This window comes from Anabrus simplex, chromosome 5, assembly GCF_040414725.1.
Source record: "Anabrus simplex isolate iqAnaSimp1 chromosome 5, ASM4041472v1, whole genome shotgun sequence".
NCBI lineage: Eukaryota > Metazoa > Arthropoda > Insecta > Orthoptera > Tettigoniidae > Anabrus > Anabrus simplex.
Genome location: NC_090269.1, coordinates 108,540,469 through 108,559,148, shown reverse-complemented (window position 1 = coordinate 108,559,148; position 18,680 = coordinate 108,540,469). Strand labels below are relative to the sequence as shown.

Sequence of the window (18,680 nt, the reverse complement as noted above, 5' to 3'; positions counted from 1 at the left end):
TAGGAGGAAGAAATATGTTGGAAAGGTGTTGGTATATGCGTGACTGGTATTGGTTATTCATTGTAATTTCATTAGGTTATGATGGTAAATAATTGGTGAAGGCTGAGATGTGGTAATGGTGAAGTGATATATTTATTGTGATATTTGGAGTTGGAGGAGTGGTGGTAAATGTGGTGTTGGAAAAGTGTTATATCGTTGGAATGTAGTGTGGGAGAAGTGGTGATATATGTATGGTTTGGTACTGAGATGGTTTATTTATGGTTGACTTCGTGGGAGTTGGGAGGTGGTATTATTGTATTGATGTCTGGTATAAGTATTTAATTTCTGGAGCGGGATAGAGGTGAGTTTATTGTCATTTTGTAAATTTTGGTTTGTTTGTATGGAGAGGAGGAAGAAATATGATGTTGGAGAGGTGTTGGTATGTGTTGTATTGCTGAGATATGGTGTCGGAAGCATTGGAGGCTTAGTATGTATGATTGGGTGATGTATGGTATGGTATTGAGATGGTTTATTTACGGCCGAATTCGTGGAAGTTGGGAGAGAGTATTATTGTATTGGTGTCTGGTATGAGTATTGAATTTTTGGAGCTGGAGGGAGGTGATTTTATTACAATTTTGTAAATTGTGGTTTGTTTGTATGGAGAGGAGGAAGGAGTATGATGTTGGAGAGGTGTTGGTATAGGCGTGATTGGTATTTGTTATGCATGGTCGAAATTTTTGGGAGATGGAGAGGTAATTTTATTATGGAGTGTTATGGCGGATTGAAATGATATGAAGCAATGTTAACGCTGATTGGTAAAAGCTGTGGTATGATGGATTGGAATGTTATGACGGAATATTGTTGTTATTATTTAGACTTGTACTATAGGAGGTGGAATCTGAAAGATTGAATGCAATGTTAGTGTCATGGCTGGTTTGGTATGCAATAGTGTAATGTTGCTGGTGTAGCTTATTTTGGAGTTTAAAAAAAAAAATCGAGGCGCAAGAGCTCCGTGCACTGTCCATCGGTTCCACTCGGCTGGCTCGGACCAACGCTTCGTCTCTAGACTACTCGGCTAAGCTCGGCTCAACTCGGCTCGGATATGGAGCGCTGCGGAGCAAGTGAGGAAGAGAGACATCGGAGCGAGCGAGACAGGCGTGGGGAAAGAGAGAGACAGCGCTATTGCTCCAAATTGAGGAGTAGAGGTCTGCACTCTGGGCAACCAAGCGAAGTCGTCTTTTGCACCGTGCACAGTGCATGCACCAGGCGCATGCCCCTGAGAGGCCCTGCTATACGATATAGTAACATCCGCAAATGGTGATTCCAGTTTTTTGTTTTTTTTCTTGCGTCGCACCGACACAGATAAGTCTTATGACAACGATGGGATAGGAATGGAAAGGAAGCGGTCTTGGCCTTAAGATACAATCCAAGCATTTGCCTGGTGTGAAAATGGGAAACCACGGAAAACCATTTCAGGGCTGCCGACAGTGGGGTTCGAACCCACTATCTCCCGGATGCAAGCTCACAGCTGCGCGCCCGTAACTGCACGGCCAACTCGCCCAGTAATTCTCAACTCATAGCATTTATATATATACAGGGTGGTTGCAAACAACGTGAACCGGGAGTATGAGCGTTAGAGGGTTGGTCATACTGATAAATAATTAAAAAATAATTCGATATCTCGTACCGTTGTCATTCTATCAGCTGCTGAAGTCAGCCAATCAGATCGCTTCGCGGGTGAACTCAAATAGGCTTTGCGAAGCGGTGTTGTTAAATCTGTACGTGGTGTAAGACCGGTATGAGAGCATCAGTCGAAGAATAAAACTTCGCCAGGGGAGCGATTTGAATACAGACCTCCGAACTGCCGACAGTAGGGTTCGAACCTACTATCTCGCGGATCAAGTACGCTACGGTGACACTGACTGAAATCAACTGTGTGTTTGATGCTGATTTCTCGATAACATCACTACCATAATGTATAATGCAGTACTAAAATAGATTTAAAACCGTTAGTAAATAATTTTAATATTTTAAATACCTTGGTACACGATGTGAACATGTGTAATACAGTCGAACCTTCATTACTGGAATTTTCATTATCACGAAGTACCTTCAATCTCCGGCCATTTGTCCTATTCTTCACGTGTATTTATTTCTCTGTTATTCGAAATTCGGTTTTACGAATTTCTCAAAGTAAACGTTTTATGCCTTGAAGCAAAAATATTCTGTAACTCGGATTTTGTACGATATTGACTGTGCAATACAGCATTTGTAGCTTGAGAGGAACAGTTACCAAGTTACAGTGATGCTGGGAGCTAATACGACGGGAACAAAAAACTTCTAGTGATCGGAAAATCGGCGAAGCCTCGCTGTTTTTCGGATATTAATTCATTACCGGTCACGTACGAAAGCAACCCCGCAAGTCGTGGATGACAAGCTCCATTTACGAATCTTGGCTGCGTGGTTTCGAAACCTACATACAGAGTCAGTCGAATATAAACGACAGTGATTCTCAGAGCAATAAATGTTGTTGAAAATATGTGGAAGAAAAGAAGGTTAACAGTAAAAACAGAAGTGACTAACGAATTTTTCCCAAAGGTGTTTCTTGTTTCACTATGCACTGTAATCTATCTTGTAAAAAGTTACTTTAATAAGGTTCATAATTAAAGCGATGCCGTAAAATACGAGTTTGTATATTTTTAAATACTGTAAAAAAAATACTGTATTAAGAATAAGCCCGTAGATAATTGTGATTCAATTATGTGCTATACATGCTCAAAAACGACATTCTGTATATCTCGAAATTTCGATAACTCGAAATGTAGCTCTCAGGGTGATTCGATATATCGAGGTTCCACTGTATTATGGTCCTGAAGAAAAGTGTACCGGTATTTTTATTACATTTTTGACTTTATAAGGACTTTCATAGAAGATAATATTTTAATTTTATAGGCCTATTTGTTTTTATCTAATGTAATAGTATTGTGTGTTTCACATCATTAGGTTTATACCTGTCTGAAATATAAATAAATAAATAAATAAATAAATAAATAAATAAATAAATAATAATGCCCCGTGGGGACCCTCCTCCTCTTAATCATTACACAGTCACATACTCTAATTCTCTGGGTTCTATTTTCTAGAAAGTAAGCCGCCCATTCATCCACTCTTTTGTCTATCTAGTCCAGGGCCTCTCAAACGCCCAAAATCTCACGCGTGCAAATCGAGGCGCAAGAGCTCCGTGCACTGTGCATCGGTTCCACTCGGCTCGGCTCGGACCAACACTTCGTCTCTGGACTACTCGACTAAGCTCGGCTCAACTCAGCTCCGATTTGGAGCGCTACGGAGCAAGTGAGGAAGAGGGAGACAGGGGGAGCGAGCGAGACAGGCGTGGGGAAAGAGTGAGACAGCGCTATTGCTCCAAATCGAGGAGTGGGGAGTCTGCACTCTGGTCAACCAAGACAAGTCGTCTTTTGCACAGTGCACAGTGCATGCACCACGCGCATACACCCTAAGAGGCCCTGATCTAGTCCATCAAGAGCCCGACACACCACCACTCGTTCACAGAGGGAGCTACAGCGTGCTCTAATTCTCTTGACTGGGACAATTTGGCACACACCTTTGTTTTAGTTGATTTTAACATGCTGAATAACACAATGATCTGTGTGTATTTGCAGGTTCTTAATTAGTCTTGGTAACTGCTTTTGTTAGGAAATAGCTGAGATCCCATTCGCTACTATTATTTCTTTGAACACGCAAACGATCTATTTGAAGCGAGAGCGCTAAAATAACCCCCATCTCTCATTTGGGAATACAGCTGAGAAGAGTAGTTCACTGTATGCCGGCCCACTAAAACTCCAGGTGGTGTCGCCAGTCCTTCACAATCCAAGACATAATAATTCTATATGCGCAGACCAGTACAGACATCGCTCCCATACAGGTTATTAGAACGAGTTCAATTGAGCAACGCGAAATAATAAATAATGGTCCTTACAGTAGCAATACTCTGTCACACAACGTTGAGCAAAATCCTCTCCTACCTGCAACCGATCTCGATGGTGCAATCTGCTAGTTATGTGGCTTTTGTTCCGGAGATGATGGGTTCGATCTCGGATGAAGTCAATGTCACATGAGGGTGTATAAATATTGCAGCTCCATGCCATTGGCTTTGGACCGTCATCGAACTCTTGCAAGGTAAAATTTCAAAACTCCTGAAATCTCTTAAAATCTATAGCAATTACAGGGGCATGATTATATTTTCACAACGTTATGTCCAACTAAGGAACGCGATTGATCTTATTTAGCAGATTAATTTGCTTTCTTCTCTTCCCAGAATCTCCATCTTTTAGTGAGGAGGCATAATTAAATATACCACGAACCTACTACGCTGGCATAGCAGGGGGTGAGGTCATAATCCCACGTTGCGCGTCCCAGGTGGCGGATAGGGGGTGTCCTAAGCGGCTTGCCGGCGGACTTGAGGGAAATAAAATAACTCTCGCGGACCAAACACACAACCCCGTGTGGGTGGGGGACGCAGACGAAGAATACACCCACGGTATCCCCTGCCTGTCGTAAGAGGCGACTAAAAGGGGCGACCAAGGGATGATTGTATCAGAACCATGAAACTACTTGTGGTTAGTACCACCACGCGGGGAACACCATGGGTCGCTTTTACTTGCGCGTAGTACCACTAAGTTAGGTACCAAATAGGTTTGTGATTAGTAGCAATAGAGTGCGTTGCCGACTTTTACAGTACCTGTCATTAGTACCACTTTAGGAGCGACACCATGGTTCTGCCTTGCCTATGCTTAGTACCCGCTGTGTGAGGAACACCACGGGATAGTGCGGGTCCCTGTGGTTAGTACACGTACGTGTTGCGTGTATGTGTATGCGTTGCCTGTAAATGGCTCCGCAGTGTACGAAACACCATAGGTCTGTATTCCATGTGCGAATTTCATTACCTGTGAGTAGTACCATACTGTGTGGAATACCGCGAGTCTACGCTACTTTTGATTAGTACCGCAATATGACAAATGCCATGGTTCTACTTTCCTAGCGATAATAGTACCATTGTGAGGGACCGATGACTTGGATTTTGGACCCCTTTAGACTAAAAGCATCATCGATTCAGTCTTATGCTATAGACGCAGTCCCTTGGTCAGTAATTCTATTGTTTCACGTCAGTTTCTGTGAATGCGAGACATTGCGGATCGGATCCACTGATTGTTTTAAATTCATATCCGTCCATTCATTCTTCGTCCTCACGTTTTGAATTCTGGTCAGTGGAGGATTTTGGACTTTTAATTTGTCGTTCCATGTCGTTCTCATTTCGTACCATGAGGGGGCCGATGACCTAGATGTTAGGCCCCTTTAAACAACAAGCATCATCATCATCAATTAAAAATATGTACTTTTGTCCATTCTTTGAATCTGGCCATAAAATTTCAGTCGTCTTTTTCTAATAACATCGTATCCGATATTATTATTATTATTATTATTATTATTATTATTATTATTATTATTATTATTATTATTATTACAAGAAGATACTATGCTGAAAGAGAATTCCACGAAGAAAGTTGTATTCAAAATTCAATCGAAAACGTCCTGGAATGTGACTTGTTAAACATGCTTCACGGCTAAATTATCGAACGGGTGAAATAGATTTCAGTATCTTGTAAAAAAAAGTATGGGTGTGAAATTTCCCTATGTGAAAATAAATGCTCTTAAATATGTCTTACACATCTCTCGGTCATGGCGATCCATCAACGGTTGCTAATTTCAGATGACCACCAGCCGAAGACATAGCCGGCACGGTTGCTAGGTAACACTGTCTGGTCATTCATCTGTACATTACGTCACGGCGTGCACGGTTGCTAGGTAACACTGTCTGGTCATTCATCTGTACATTACGTCACGGCGTGCACGGTTGCTAGGTAACATTGTCTGGTCATTCATCTGTACATTACGTCACGGCGTGCACGGTTGCTAGGTAACATTGTCTGGTCATTCATCTGTACATTACGTCACGGCGTGCACGGTTGCTAGGTAACATTGTCTGGTCATTCATCTGTACATTACGTCACGGCGTGCACGGTTGCTATGTAACACTGTCTGGTCATTCATCTGTACATTACGTCACGGCGTGCACGGTTGCTAGATGAACACACTCGCACACGTTTTGTTCAGAACGCTGTTACGTTACACAACTTTTCGGATGACTCCCAGCTGTAAGACATAGGGCCGATTGCAGAAACGGCATTTAGACGATGTCTACGGTTAAACAATGCCTAAGTATGGCTGCCACATTGCAGAGACGTTATTTATCACTTAGACACTGTCTAAAACCGATGTTCAACCGGTCATGTTTAAACACTGCCGAGAGCACTGTTTAACCTCAAATGACAGGAGTGAATCACAATCAGAGGTTATGTACCGTGAAATATGTAATTTGTATTATCATGTTGAGACGATTCCGGGAAGAAAGGTTAGTCCGACGGCTTCTCTGTGGGTCGCCCGCTGCTAAATCGCAGCAATTCGTTTGACATGCACGGGGAGATAATAAAAAAATTAGGTTCCGCTTTACGAGAGACTTGTTTCTTGAGACTGACAAAGTGACAGGCCGGTAACTGTCAACTTGAATACAATTCTTGGCAATCGATATATTTTATTATATACATGGGGTAATTTCCATGGAATTATAGGTCACTTCGACTACATACATATCACAATTACGTGTCCCGATCGTCTGAGGGCTGTCACATACATCAACCGGGAGAGATTCACTTATATTTACTGCCAAGTAAACACACATAATAGTGAAAACTAAAAAGTAGGTTGTATGGGATTTTTACATATATAATCGCATAGGTTTTCGGTAACTATCAGATAGGAAAAGGCAAGTGGTGGTGATTATCGTTTAAAGAGGACTGGGGAAGAACAGCCGTGGCCATAATAACAGCCCTAGTATTTGCCTGGTGTAAAAATGGGGAAACTACGGAAAACAATCTTCACGGCTGTCGATGATGCGTTTCGAATCTACGATCTCCAGAATGCAAGCTACATCTACATCTATATGGCCCGTACAACACACTCAGTTACACATTACTATTGCTTCATCTTCCCTTCGTCGGAGCTACCGTATTTATGAGTAGATTGCACTCACTGTAACATTATAATGAAAGCTACACTTCCCCGTACGGTGGCGTGTCGCTTTAGTGTCGATAATATTATGAGATTTAATTTGCACCGAAAGCGATACTCTTATCTGTGGGCAAGTCATGCTCAGCCATATTTGAGTAATGTGTAGAAGACAAACAGCTGACTGGCGTTCGGCGCGCGCACCGACGAATTTCATTGGTTGCGACAAGCAAAGAGTAACATGAAAGATACTTCAGTCTCCATTTTCAAACCAAAATTGAAACTTTAAGGGATGTCTAGTTAAACATCGACTGAACATTGTTTATGCAATGGAAGACCGTGAATGATTTAGACGTTGTTTAGGTAGACGATGCCTAAGGCTTAAAACTAGTCATCGTTTCTGCAATCGGCCCATAATGTTTATGTCAACTTGACATCCCTAATTGTTCTGTACTGGAACTGTAATTTTATTAACAATGTGTTACGAGAATGTACCTTCAAGTCTGGAGAATGGAGGGGAGCGAGTGAAAAACAAGCTGGCGTGTGCGTTTCAGGATCTCATCTTCTGGGAACGTTAAGTGATTTTAAAGCTTTCGTTTTAATTGAAAATGCGTCCATCACCTTAGCAGAATGGTCAGCGTAGTGCTCTTCAGTTCCGAGGGCCTCGGCTTCGTTTCCCGACCTGTTGTGAGAATTTAACCTTAAATGGTTAATTTCATTCGTTCGTGACTGCACCAGGCTAGAAATAGCAACGTAAAATTAAATTTAAAAATTGAAAGTGCGCTTTGTGGAGTCACTGGTGCTATAGGTTTGTTTTCTTCTTGTTTTGGTGAGTAATATACGGTGGCTAACCTTGACTTGTAGTTCTCCGATTACTATTCAGTAGTTTCAATATACAGGCTGTACGAAAAATACCGTCCAGTTATCGTAATTATGTTATTGCCTTTAAGTCCCACTAACTACTTGATGGTTTTCGTTGACACCGAGGTGCCGGTATTTTGTCCCGCATGAGTGGCAGTAAATCTATCAACACGAAGTTGACGTATTTAAGCACATTCATATACCACCGGACTGAGCCAAGATTGAACCTGCCAAGTTGGAATCAGACGGCCTGAGCCTCAACCGCCTGAGCCACTCAGCCCGGCCGTCCAGTCATCGCAGACCGTATTAAAAGAATTTAAAATGAGGATAAGAATAACCATCTTTCTGTCATTTCACCCAGAGTCAAAAAGGGGAAGTAACTTAATGTCATTTTAGACGAGGTTTGCGGCTCGAATATCCCTTAAAATACCTCGTACCGGGCAAGTTGGCCGCGCGGTTGGGGGCGCGCGGCTGTGAGCTTGCATCCGGCAGATAGTGGGTTAGAATCCCACTGTCGGCAGCCTTGAAGATGGTTTGCCGTGGTTTCTCATTTTCACACCAGGCAAATGCTGGGGCTTTACCTTAAGGCCACGGCCACTTCCTTTCCACTCCCAGGCCTTTCCTATCTCATCGTCGTCATAAGACCTACCTGTGTCGGTGCGACGTAAAGCCACTAGAAAAAAAACCTCGTCAAAAGTCAGATTAGTCTTAATGTTTGAAAACACGTATGTAATTAACCGAGAAAAGTAATACCTTTTATAAAGGAGAAAATAATGGGACGGTGTCGGGGTTACAGACACAAATTCCGTATCGCGTGAAAGGTATTGTTGAAATAAATTGTTTATCCAGTATGGATTTGAAGTCCGCCTCTGTGGTGCAGTGGTTAGTGTGATTAGCTGCCATCCCCGGAGGTCCGGATTCGATTTCCGGATCTGCCACGAAATGTGATACGAGGGCTGCAACGGAGTCCACTCAGCCTCGGTAGGTCAACTGAGTAAAGGGGTTGGGATTCCTCCCTCAGCCTTCCGTGGTTTCCTACTTCTCCTCCAGGCAAATGTCGGTATGGTACCTACCTGAAGGCCACAGCCGGTTCCTTCCCTTTTCCTCGTCTATCCCTTCCAATCTTCCCCTCCCGCACGAGGCTCCTGTTCAGCACAGAAGGCTAGGCCGCCTGGGCGAGGTACTGATCCTCCACCCCAGTTTTATCACCCGACCCAAAGCCTCACGCTCCAGGAGACTGCCCTTGTGGCGGTAAAGTTGGGATCCCTCGCTGTGTCAGAGGGAAAAATCAACGCTGGAGGGTAAACTGATTAAGAAAGAAAGATGGGCTTGAAATTGTTTACAACCATTTTTCATCACTATCAGGCTAATTAGTGTCCACATCCATGAATTCCAAATCCTCTTTCAACAGTGCGGCAGTAGAAGGGCACCAGCAGCGCGGAAATATCCTCACGACGTTCGGCCACCTTAACTTTGAGACGCTCCCGACAAACATTTTGACATTCGTCCTGTATAATTTTGGACTTTTGGAATGTTGCCAAGCCGTTATGTCTTCTCGATTGTGCTTTTGATCAATTTGAAGCATACGCCGTAAAATTTCGGCAATAATTATTTTCTCATTTCTTCACGCCACATTTCAAATGCTCTCTATTTGATTTCGCCATATTCTTGCAGAAATCACCGACGAGAATCAAACGACCCCACTTACGACGTGCTACCACGCCGGAGTCCAAATCTACACTAATTGTTACTGATATGCGCGTGTGACACCAGGAAACGCGAGAATCGCATACGAGTAATTGGATCGGGATGACGTCACTAGTGTGCACTGTGCGTACAGAGTCCCCTTGTACAGTATAAGCGAGATAAATTCGAACGTGCAATGTAGTGTGCTATTTAGTTAATAAAAGAATAACTTTAATTAAACATGGAAAAAATCCACAGCCTGTTTCCAGTCATTCGTCCAGATCAGCGATGGAATGAATGTAGCCGCCATCCAGCGGAGAGGATAGGAATTGTGCCGGCTGTCGAAGCCTGTCGCACTCCTCTGGCGCAATGATTAATGGCTGACAGATGAAATGAAATGATAATGGAGTGTGTTGCTGGAATGAATGATGACAGGAAAAACCGGGGTACCCGGAGAAAACCTGTCCCATCTCCGCTTTGTCCAGCACAAATCTCATTGAGTGACCAGGGATTTTGAACCACGGAATCCAGCGGCGAGAGGCCAGCGCGCTTCCGCCTGAGCCACGAAGGATTTTAAAAAAAAACATGGAATAACGTTTAATTCCTGAAACGGAGGCTTCCAGGTACATGCAAACACAGAAATGGTGTCCCGACGTAAACAATCAACACTGCCCCACTCCAGTACAGAAAAGGAGGAGAGGGAATGAAGGGGTAGTGTCGAAGGCCACTCCAGTAGCGAAAAGGTGGGGAAGAGAGTGAACGGGTAGTGCTGAAGGCAGTGTGTGTGTATTGCTATACACCCACCACTGTGCCCCTTTCAATCACAGCAGTAGCGGGCTGTCTACCTGCAGCAATGCGTTAAGCGTGGAGGTGGGGGTATACGATGTTTTGTTTATACCGGGACACCACTTCTGTGCTCGCGTGTACGAGAAGAGGTGTATATATTAGGAACTAACAGCTAGTTTAATTGAAATGTCGTATTTGTTGGTATAATTAAGTATGTCACACATTAACGAAACAGTAATTTAATCTGTTAGTCTGGAAACATTACACACCTCGCATGCAATAGAACTCAGAGAATTAAAGTAGGCGAAGCATTAACGCTGTAATAATTAAGAGGGGAATTCCTCAAGGCAGTACTATTGGACCTTTGTGTTTTCTTATATAGGGCCTATATAGATGATATGAGTAAAGAATTGGAATCAGAGCTACGACTTTTTGCGGATGATGTTATTCTGAATAGAGTAATAAATATGTTACAAGATTGTGAGCAACTGTAAAATGACCTCGATAATGTGAGATGGACAGCAGGCAATGGTACGATAATAAACGGGGTTAAAAGTCAGGTTGTGAGTTTCAGAGATAGGAAAAGTCCTCTCAGATTTAATTACTGCGTTGATGGGGGTAAAAGTTCCTTATGGGGATCACTGTAAGTACCTAGGTGTTAATATAAGGAAAGATCTTCATTGGGGTAATCACATAAATGGGATTGTAAATAAAGGTTACAGATCTCTGCACATGGTTATGAGGGTATTTAGGGGTTGTAGTAAGGATGTAAAGGAGAGGACATATAAGTCTCTGGTAAGACCCCAAATAGAGTATGGGACCCTCGCCAGAAATACTTGATTCAAGGACTGAAAAAAATCCAAAGAAAAGCAGTTCGATTTGCTCTGGGTGATTTCCGACAAATGAAATGAAATTGCGTATGACTTTTAGTGCCGGGAGTGTCCGAGGACAAGTTCGGCTCGCCAGATGCGGGTCTTTTGATTAGACTCCCGTAGGCGACCTGCGCGTCGTGATGAGGATGAAATTTGTCCAGCGTAAATCTGGCATGGAGTGCCCGGGGTTTGAACCACGGAACCCCGCGGTGAGAGGCCGATGTGCTGCCGCCTGAACCACGGAGGCTCTCAAGCACTGAACATTATAATTTACTTTTATATCATGTGTCCTAATGCGGTTTCCAAATCTCACTTCAAAGTTGTCTGCGAAAATGTCATATATTTTGTAATATTTGAGGCCATTTATTTTCAGTTTCAACTAAGTTAATTTATAACTGTTATGTTCTTCAGTCTGTCGAAACTATGAGTACTAAATTTATAAACTACGCGGAAAAGAAATCATATGGTAACAATATTGTAATTGAAAAAAGTGTGTGGTAAGAGTCTTCTTTTTCCTACCACTTTTTCCACATCTGTGGGGTTGCGAACTGTGGCACACATATATATATGTATGTATGTATGTATGTATGTATGTATGTATGTATGTATGTATGTATGTATGTATGTATGTGGATTTGCCTCTGTTTTACGGCCGAATGCCCTTCCTGACACCAACCCTATATGGAAGGATGTAATCACTATTGCGTGCTTCTGTGGCGGTTGGTAGTGTAGTTTGAATATTAAGAGGAAAGTTTTGGGGCAAACATAAATACCCCGTCCCCGGTTGCCCTGTGGCTGGGGGCCGTAGAATAACACCCACGGTATCCCCTGCCTGTCGTAAGAGGCGACTAAAGGGGGCACCAGGGGCTCTTAACTTGGGAGTGTGGGTTGGTGACCACAAAGTCCTCAGCTGACTCCTAGCATTGCTTCCACTTACTTGTGCCAGGCTCCTCACTTTCTTTTATCCGTTCTCTTGTTCTTTTCCGACCCCGACGGCATACAGCACTCCACGCCTATGGAGTCTTTCATTTTCACGCCCTTCGTGGCGCTTTTCTTCCTTTGGCCGATACCTCCATTTTTCGAACTGTCGGATCCCTTCCACATTTTTCTCTGATTGGTTTAATATAGAAGATGGTTGTCTAGTTGTACTTCCTCTTAAAGCAATAATCACCACCACCACCACCCAGTCCCCGGGCCAGAAGAATTAATCAGAGGCGATGAAAATACCCGACCCGGGCGGGAATCGAACCCGAGACCCTCTGAACCAAACGCCTCAACGCTGACCATTCAGTCAACGAGTACGAGGTACATTGATTCTTCCTCTTTATAACGACATATTGAACACTGTCGTAACACCTGTTACCCTAAAATTATTTCGATTTTAAAACTGACAGGTTTTAATAATAATAATAATAATAATAATAATAATAATAATAATAATAATAATAATAATAATAAGGGTTTTTACGTCCCACTAACAATTTTTGACGGTTTTCGAATTCGCCGAGGTGCCGGAATTTCGTCGCACAACAGTTCTATTGCGTGCCAGTAAATCTACCGACACGAGGCTGACGTACAGTATTTTTAGCACCCTCAAATACCACCGGACTGAGCCAGGATCGAACCTGCCAAGTAGGAGCCTCAACCGTCTGAGCCACTCAATCCGGCTTTCATGTTTTTGTTATGTTCACCGGCGCACGTAAGATTCATAAACGAGTCTCACATGAGAAGTTATCAACATACACTGTTCTCCCCCCTTGGAGTCTAGACGCTGTGCTGACGTCGTGATGGACTTCAATCTTGCTGACTGCGAGTATTCTGAAAAACACCAATAGAACGAGTTATAAGCGGGGTGTGCCTCCGACTTCTTATGATTGTACTGTAATTAGATCTAAATAACCTCTGAATAATCAAGAATAGCCGCGGTATGCTTCAGCAGCAATATTGCGAAGTCTCGCTTGTAAGGAATGTTCTGATCTGGCAACTTTTGTGACTTCAGCGACAACCGAATAAGTTAGCCGTGCGATTAGGGTCGCGCAGCCGTGAGGTTGCATTCGGGAGGCAGTGGATTGGAATCTCACCGTCGGCAGCCTTGAAGATAGTTTTCTGTCTTTACCCATTTTCACACGAGGCAAATGCTGGGGATATACCTTAAGGCTACAGCCGCTACCTTCCCAGTCCTAGTCTTTCCCCATCCCTCCATCGCCGAAAACCTTCGATGTGTTAGTGCGATGTTAAACAAGTAGCAAAAAGAACCCTACTGCGATTTTTTCATTCCTCCTTGAAGGGGGAGGTGGGCCTTCTACATGGTGACGCCATCTTTCAGGCCAGGAGATTTGTATCGGAGAAGGTGACAGGGTTGGCTGCCGTGGCCTATACTAGGAACTGTCCCGGCATTTGACTTAGTGCCGGAGAATGGAAAACCACGGAAAACCATTCTGAAGACAGCGGACGGTGGGGACCAGTCCCTCTCCGTCTACCGAATAGAGAGGTGTAGAGCCATAGTAAAGCCGTGGTCACCCCTTCTCTGCTCAGTTAGCGTGCAGAGCTGTCGGACTACGAACCGCCATGGCCACTTGTCGGCCGAGACCCACTCTGCATCTGCCGACAACTTCTGCATCTTCTACAGTGTCTCCTCAAAAAACACTGATATGTTGTTCGGGATGGCGGACTGATCGATTCTCAAGAAAGAGCCCCTGTCCGGAAATGCACGGTTTGGGCGCTGCCAAGTTGGAGTCACAAGCCCAGCGCTGCAACCATCTGAGCCACTCATGATCGCTGGTACAAACAGATGGGAACAATGGCAGGAGGGTGCTCGGAATGAAGAGGAATCAACTTGATGGATGAAGCTGTACGCATAAACCGGCCGCGGTGATGGGATTTTGTGAGGCGAAATGAGGAGGATAGTTTGCCTAGGAGAATAATAATCTCTGTCATGGAGGCTAAGAGAAGTAGGAGACCAAGATGGCGATAATTAGACCGGGTTTCTAATTATTTAAAGATAAGAGGTATGGAGCTAATCAAGGCCACAGGGCTAGTTACAAATAGAGGGTTGTTGAGGCATTATGTAAATTCATAGAGGAAAATGGAAGAAATGATAAGGAAGTAATCGAGCGTGGAAGGCAGGCAGGAATGTTCCTGAAAAGTGTCAGAAGCCTGGCTTGGAGCAAGGATGTCCCTGAGTGAAGCTAAAGAGTGATATACAGGACGTACTATGTACTTATTCTGACGTATGGGTAATGAGGCAGAGAGCCGTAACTAGGATGCAGGCAAGTGAAATGAAATTTCTGAGAAGCAGGATAGGAGTGACAAGAATGAATAAGATCAGAAATGAGGTTAGAGATATAGTAATAGAAGAGCCACTACAGAACAGGATAGATACATCTAGACTTGTAACTTATGGACACATGAAGAGAATGACAGAGGAAAGTCCCATGAGGAATCACGAAATGGTGATAACAGGAAAACGACCAAGATGAAGACCAAGAGACAGGTGGATAAAAGGAGTCGAAGGGTGTTACAGAGAAGAGGATATGGAGAGGCAGACCTGGCCAACAGCTGGAAACTGCATATGATGAAGATAGAGGCTTGTAGACTGAGCGCTGCATTAGTCTATAATGAAGATGTGTGTAGTTAAAATATCCTATCCAGCAGGGATTCGAACCCGAGGCCCTTTGAACTGAAGGCCACTACTCCGATCATTGAGCCAATGAAGAAGATTTGGCGTTAACTGGTAATATGGTAGATTATTATAACGACATGTTCGCGCGTGTCGGATATGGGCACGTGTGTTGCCCTTGTTCTGTGCATTATAAAGGAACTAGCGTTTACCGCGGCTTCTCACGCGTGGAATTCTTTCCAGTTTGATATCAATTTCAATCAGCAGTACCTCGCGTCTGCTTTCCCGTGAGATAATTAGTGCCTCAGCGCTCCGTGTGAATAGTACAGCAGAGTGGAATATTTCTTACACGCTTCCCAAAGGAATGCTACTGGCTTACTGTGTACCTCATTTTAAAATATTTGGTTTTTTTCTTTTCTTTTCAACACTGCTCAATCCATGCATTTTACCACTTTAATTTTTCTTCCGATTCAGCGCTAGGTGCTTGAGAGCCTACAGGAGCGTGCTCGAAATACTCCCAACACTTTTTTTTTTTTTTGCTATTTGCTTTACTTCGCATCGACACAGATAGGTCTTATGGCGACGATGGGAGAGGAAAGGCCTAGCAAGTGGAAGGAAGTGGCCGTGGCCTTAATTAAGGTACAGCACTAGCATTTGTCTGATGTGAAAATGGGAAACCACGGAAAACCATCTTCAGGGCTGCCGACAGTGGGGCTCGAACCCACTATCTCCCGATTACTGAATACTGGCCGCACTTAAGCGACTCCAGCTATCGAGCTCGATCAACATATTTTTAAAAAACGTGCAATTTTATGACATATAGTTCGTGTTACGAAAGAAATGCATTTATGTGCTTTTCAATCCGAGACACGTTGTCAACAATTAACAGACAATAGATTTTTCGGCAACATTTATTTTGTCAACACATGCATTACCAGTGACTTTGTTTCAAACAGTTGTTTTATCAACGAATATTTTTTTACCCACAACTAATTTAGAAACAAATATTGTTCACCAACCCGTCAATTTCGGCATTAATAATTTTGACCAAATTGAATCTGGTCTGCCAATCGGATTCTTCTGTTTTATAAGGTTCGCTCATATGGTGATAATTTCCGCTTCTTCTAGTGCCCGTGGTATGGCGGGTTGGTGTTTGTTCTAAATGCGAAATAGCAATATTGCACTTCGTTCCGCAATATCCATATTTACTTCTTCGCTCGTTGAAGCTATTGCTATGGCAAAAAATGGCTGGTTTTCAATTTCTTCGGCTCCTCTCTCTCTATACCTCCCATCCTTTTTTTGCATCTGAACTTCATTAGGATCAGCTTCATTAGTATGCAGTTAAAAAAGAATTATAATAACTTCATTAAGATTTGTCACACATGAGCTACTGCAAATTTCACGCTAGATGCAACGCCAGTACTTCCCGGTTTTATTTGTATTGCCTTTACTTAAAATGGAATAGGTAATTCTCAAACTCTAATTTATCCTTTACCGGGCGAGTTCGCCGTGCGCGTAGAGGCGCGCGGCTGTGAGCTTGCATCCAGGAGATAGTGGGTTCGAATCCCACTATCGGCAGCCCTGAAGATGGTTTTCCGTGGTTTCCCATTTTCACACCAGGCAAATGATGGGGCTGTACCTTAATTAAGGCCACGGCCGCTTCCTTCCAACTCCTAGGCCTTTCCTATCCCATCGTCGCCATAAGACCTATCTGTGTCGGTGCAACGTAAAGCCCCTAGCAAAAAAAATTATCATTTCCATTGGTAGTGATTATTACTGAAATTTTGGAAATTGTCGGCCGCTGGTCATATGTTCAGAGGGACTTTTTGAATTGTTTTGAGGTGTACGTCCAACCCCCGATTACTTCCCTCATGTTGAGAGCACGCTGTATATATCTTGTTCTGGCGCTCTTCGCATCATCGGAAGATTTCATTTCCCCTCCCTGAAGGGGACGGGCGGGATACTTAGAAGGTTACGCCTGCTTTCCCCACACCCTACTGGGATCGCTGGAGTGAACTGTGGCGCACATGTGGACTGGACCTTGTTTTATGACTGGATATCTCTCCTGACGCCAATCCAATATAGAGGGATATATTCTCTTTTGCGTGTTTCTGTGGTGGTTGGTAGTGTAGTGTGGTGTGGCGTGTGTATATAAAGAGCTGTATATTATTGAGACAAACACCTTTTCCCCGAATCTGACGAGTTAACCAGATGTGCCTAACACCCCAGACCCGGACGAGAATCCAAGTCTCGACGCTGACCATTCAGCCACGGATCCGGACTAGGGGATATAATCATTTTAATATTTCTGAAACGGTTTGCTCTTTGGAAGATGTTGGTTTTTTTGTAGTGCTAATTAATAAACAGCTAACTGCATGTATTAGACTCTTTAACTGAACGGGCAGCGTACAGTACTGGCTTTCGGTTCAGGGTTCCGGTTTCGATTCCCATCCGGGTAGGGGATTGGAACTGCTTGGAATTATATTCCTCTACTTGTGGAGTGGGTATTTTTTCGTCTTAATACACTCCTCTTAAGCTACACTTAACAATACTAACCACCACAGAAACGCCCAATAGTAATTACATCGTTCCGCACCAGGTTGACGCCAGGAAGGGCATCCGACTGTAAAACTAGGCCAACTGCACATCAACAGCAGGCTCTATTAAATAGGGATGTAGGCAGAGAAAGTTCGCGCCAGATAGCGCTCGTGTACTACTGGGTAAGCGCAAGGCGATCGTCTTATGTTTCTCCCAGTCAGCTGCGAGTAATGTATAGAATGTGACCGACTTTTTTTGAGCTAAAGCCGATTGTACCTTCTCAATTGTACTAAAAGAGTATATTAATAAATTGTATGGGTATATCCCCTGGTATATTACTGACGATTTTCAGCGTTCAAGCCTTAAACAGCTGCAAAATGAGCTACGAACCAGAAACGCTAAAACTCGCGGGAGGAAGGTAGAATTAGTACAGCGGTAATTGGAAAATTCTAACACGCTTTATTATCCAAATAATGAATAGGAGTCAGCATGCCTTTTCCTAAAGATTACAATTACTTGAGTATTGTACATTGATAAATATATAAATGTACCTCCACAAGACTTAAATAAATATTTTTTTTCTAGTTGTTTTACGTCGCACTGACACAGATAGGTCTTATGGCGACGATGGGACAGGAAAGGGCTAGGAGTGGGAAGGAAGCGGCCATGGTCTTAATTAAGGTACAGCCCCAGCATTTGCCTGGTGTGAAAATGGGAAACCACGGAAAACCATCTTCAGGGCTGCCGACAGTGGGGTTCGAACCTACTATCTCCCGAATACTGGATACTGGCCGCACTTAAGCGACTGCAGCTATCGAGCTCGGTAAAATAAATATTTAAACACGCACTTGCTCCCCTTGCTTATACACTTCGATTCATGTAATTTTTAAGGTTGATGGCTTACATGAAACTGCAGATACTGTAACTTTTTGATGATAATAATAAATAAAATCATGAATAAAAATATATAAATAAAATTACTCAAAAACTTAATAAAATTAATAAGCATAATTAACCGAAATGTCCGTAGTATGGGCGCCAGAGTTCACCAGAATGGATCCCTCGAATTTAGATAAGAGCATGATAAACTGTATAAACCAGGGCGTGTACATAATGCTGCGTACTGGTACATCTGCTGCAGGCCTTACCTAACCTCCTGAAAACGACTAATTAGGTAGGAACTGCACATAGGTTTATCA

The 18,680-nt window shown here is 43.3% G+C and overlaps 1 protein-coding gene across 1 annotated transcript in view; it reads left to right on the top strand.

Moving 5' to 3' along the window:
- LOC136873813 (uncharacterized) overlaps positions 1-18,680 on the top strand; it is a 902,018-nt gene that overhangs the window by 202,760 nt on the left and 680,578 nt on the right. The gene's annotated exons all lie outside the window — the stretch shown is intronic.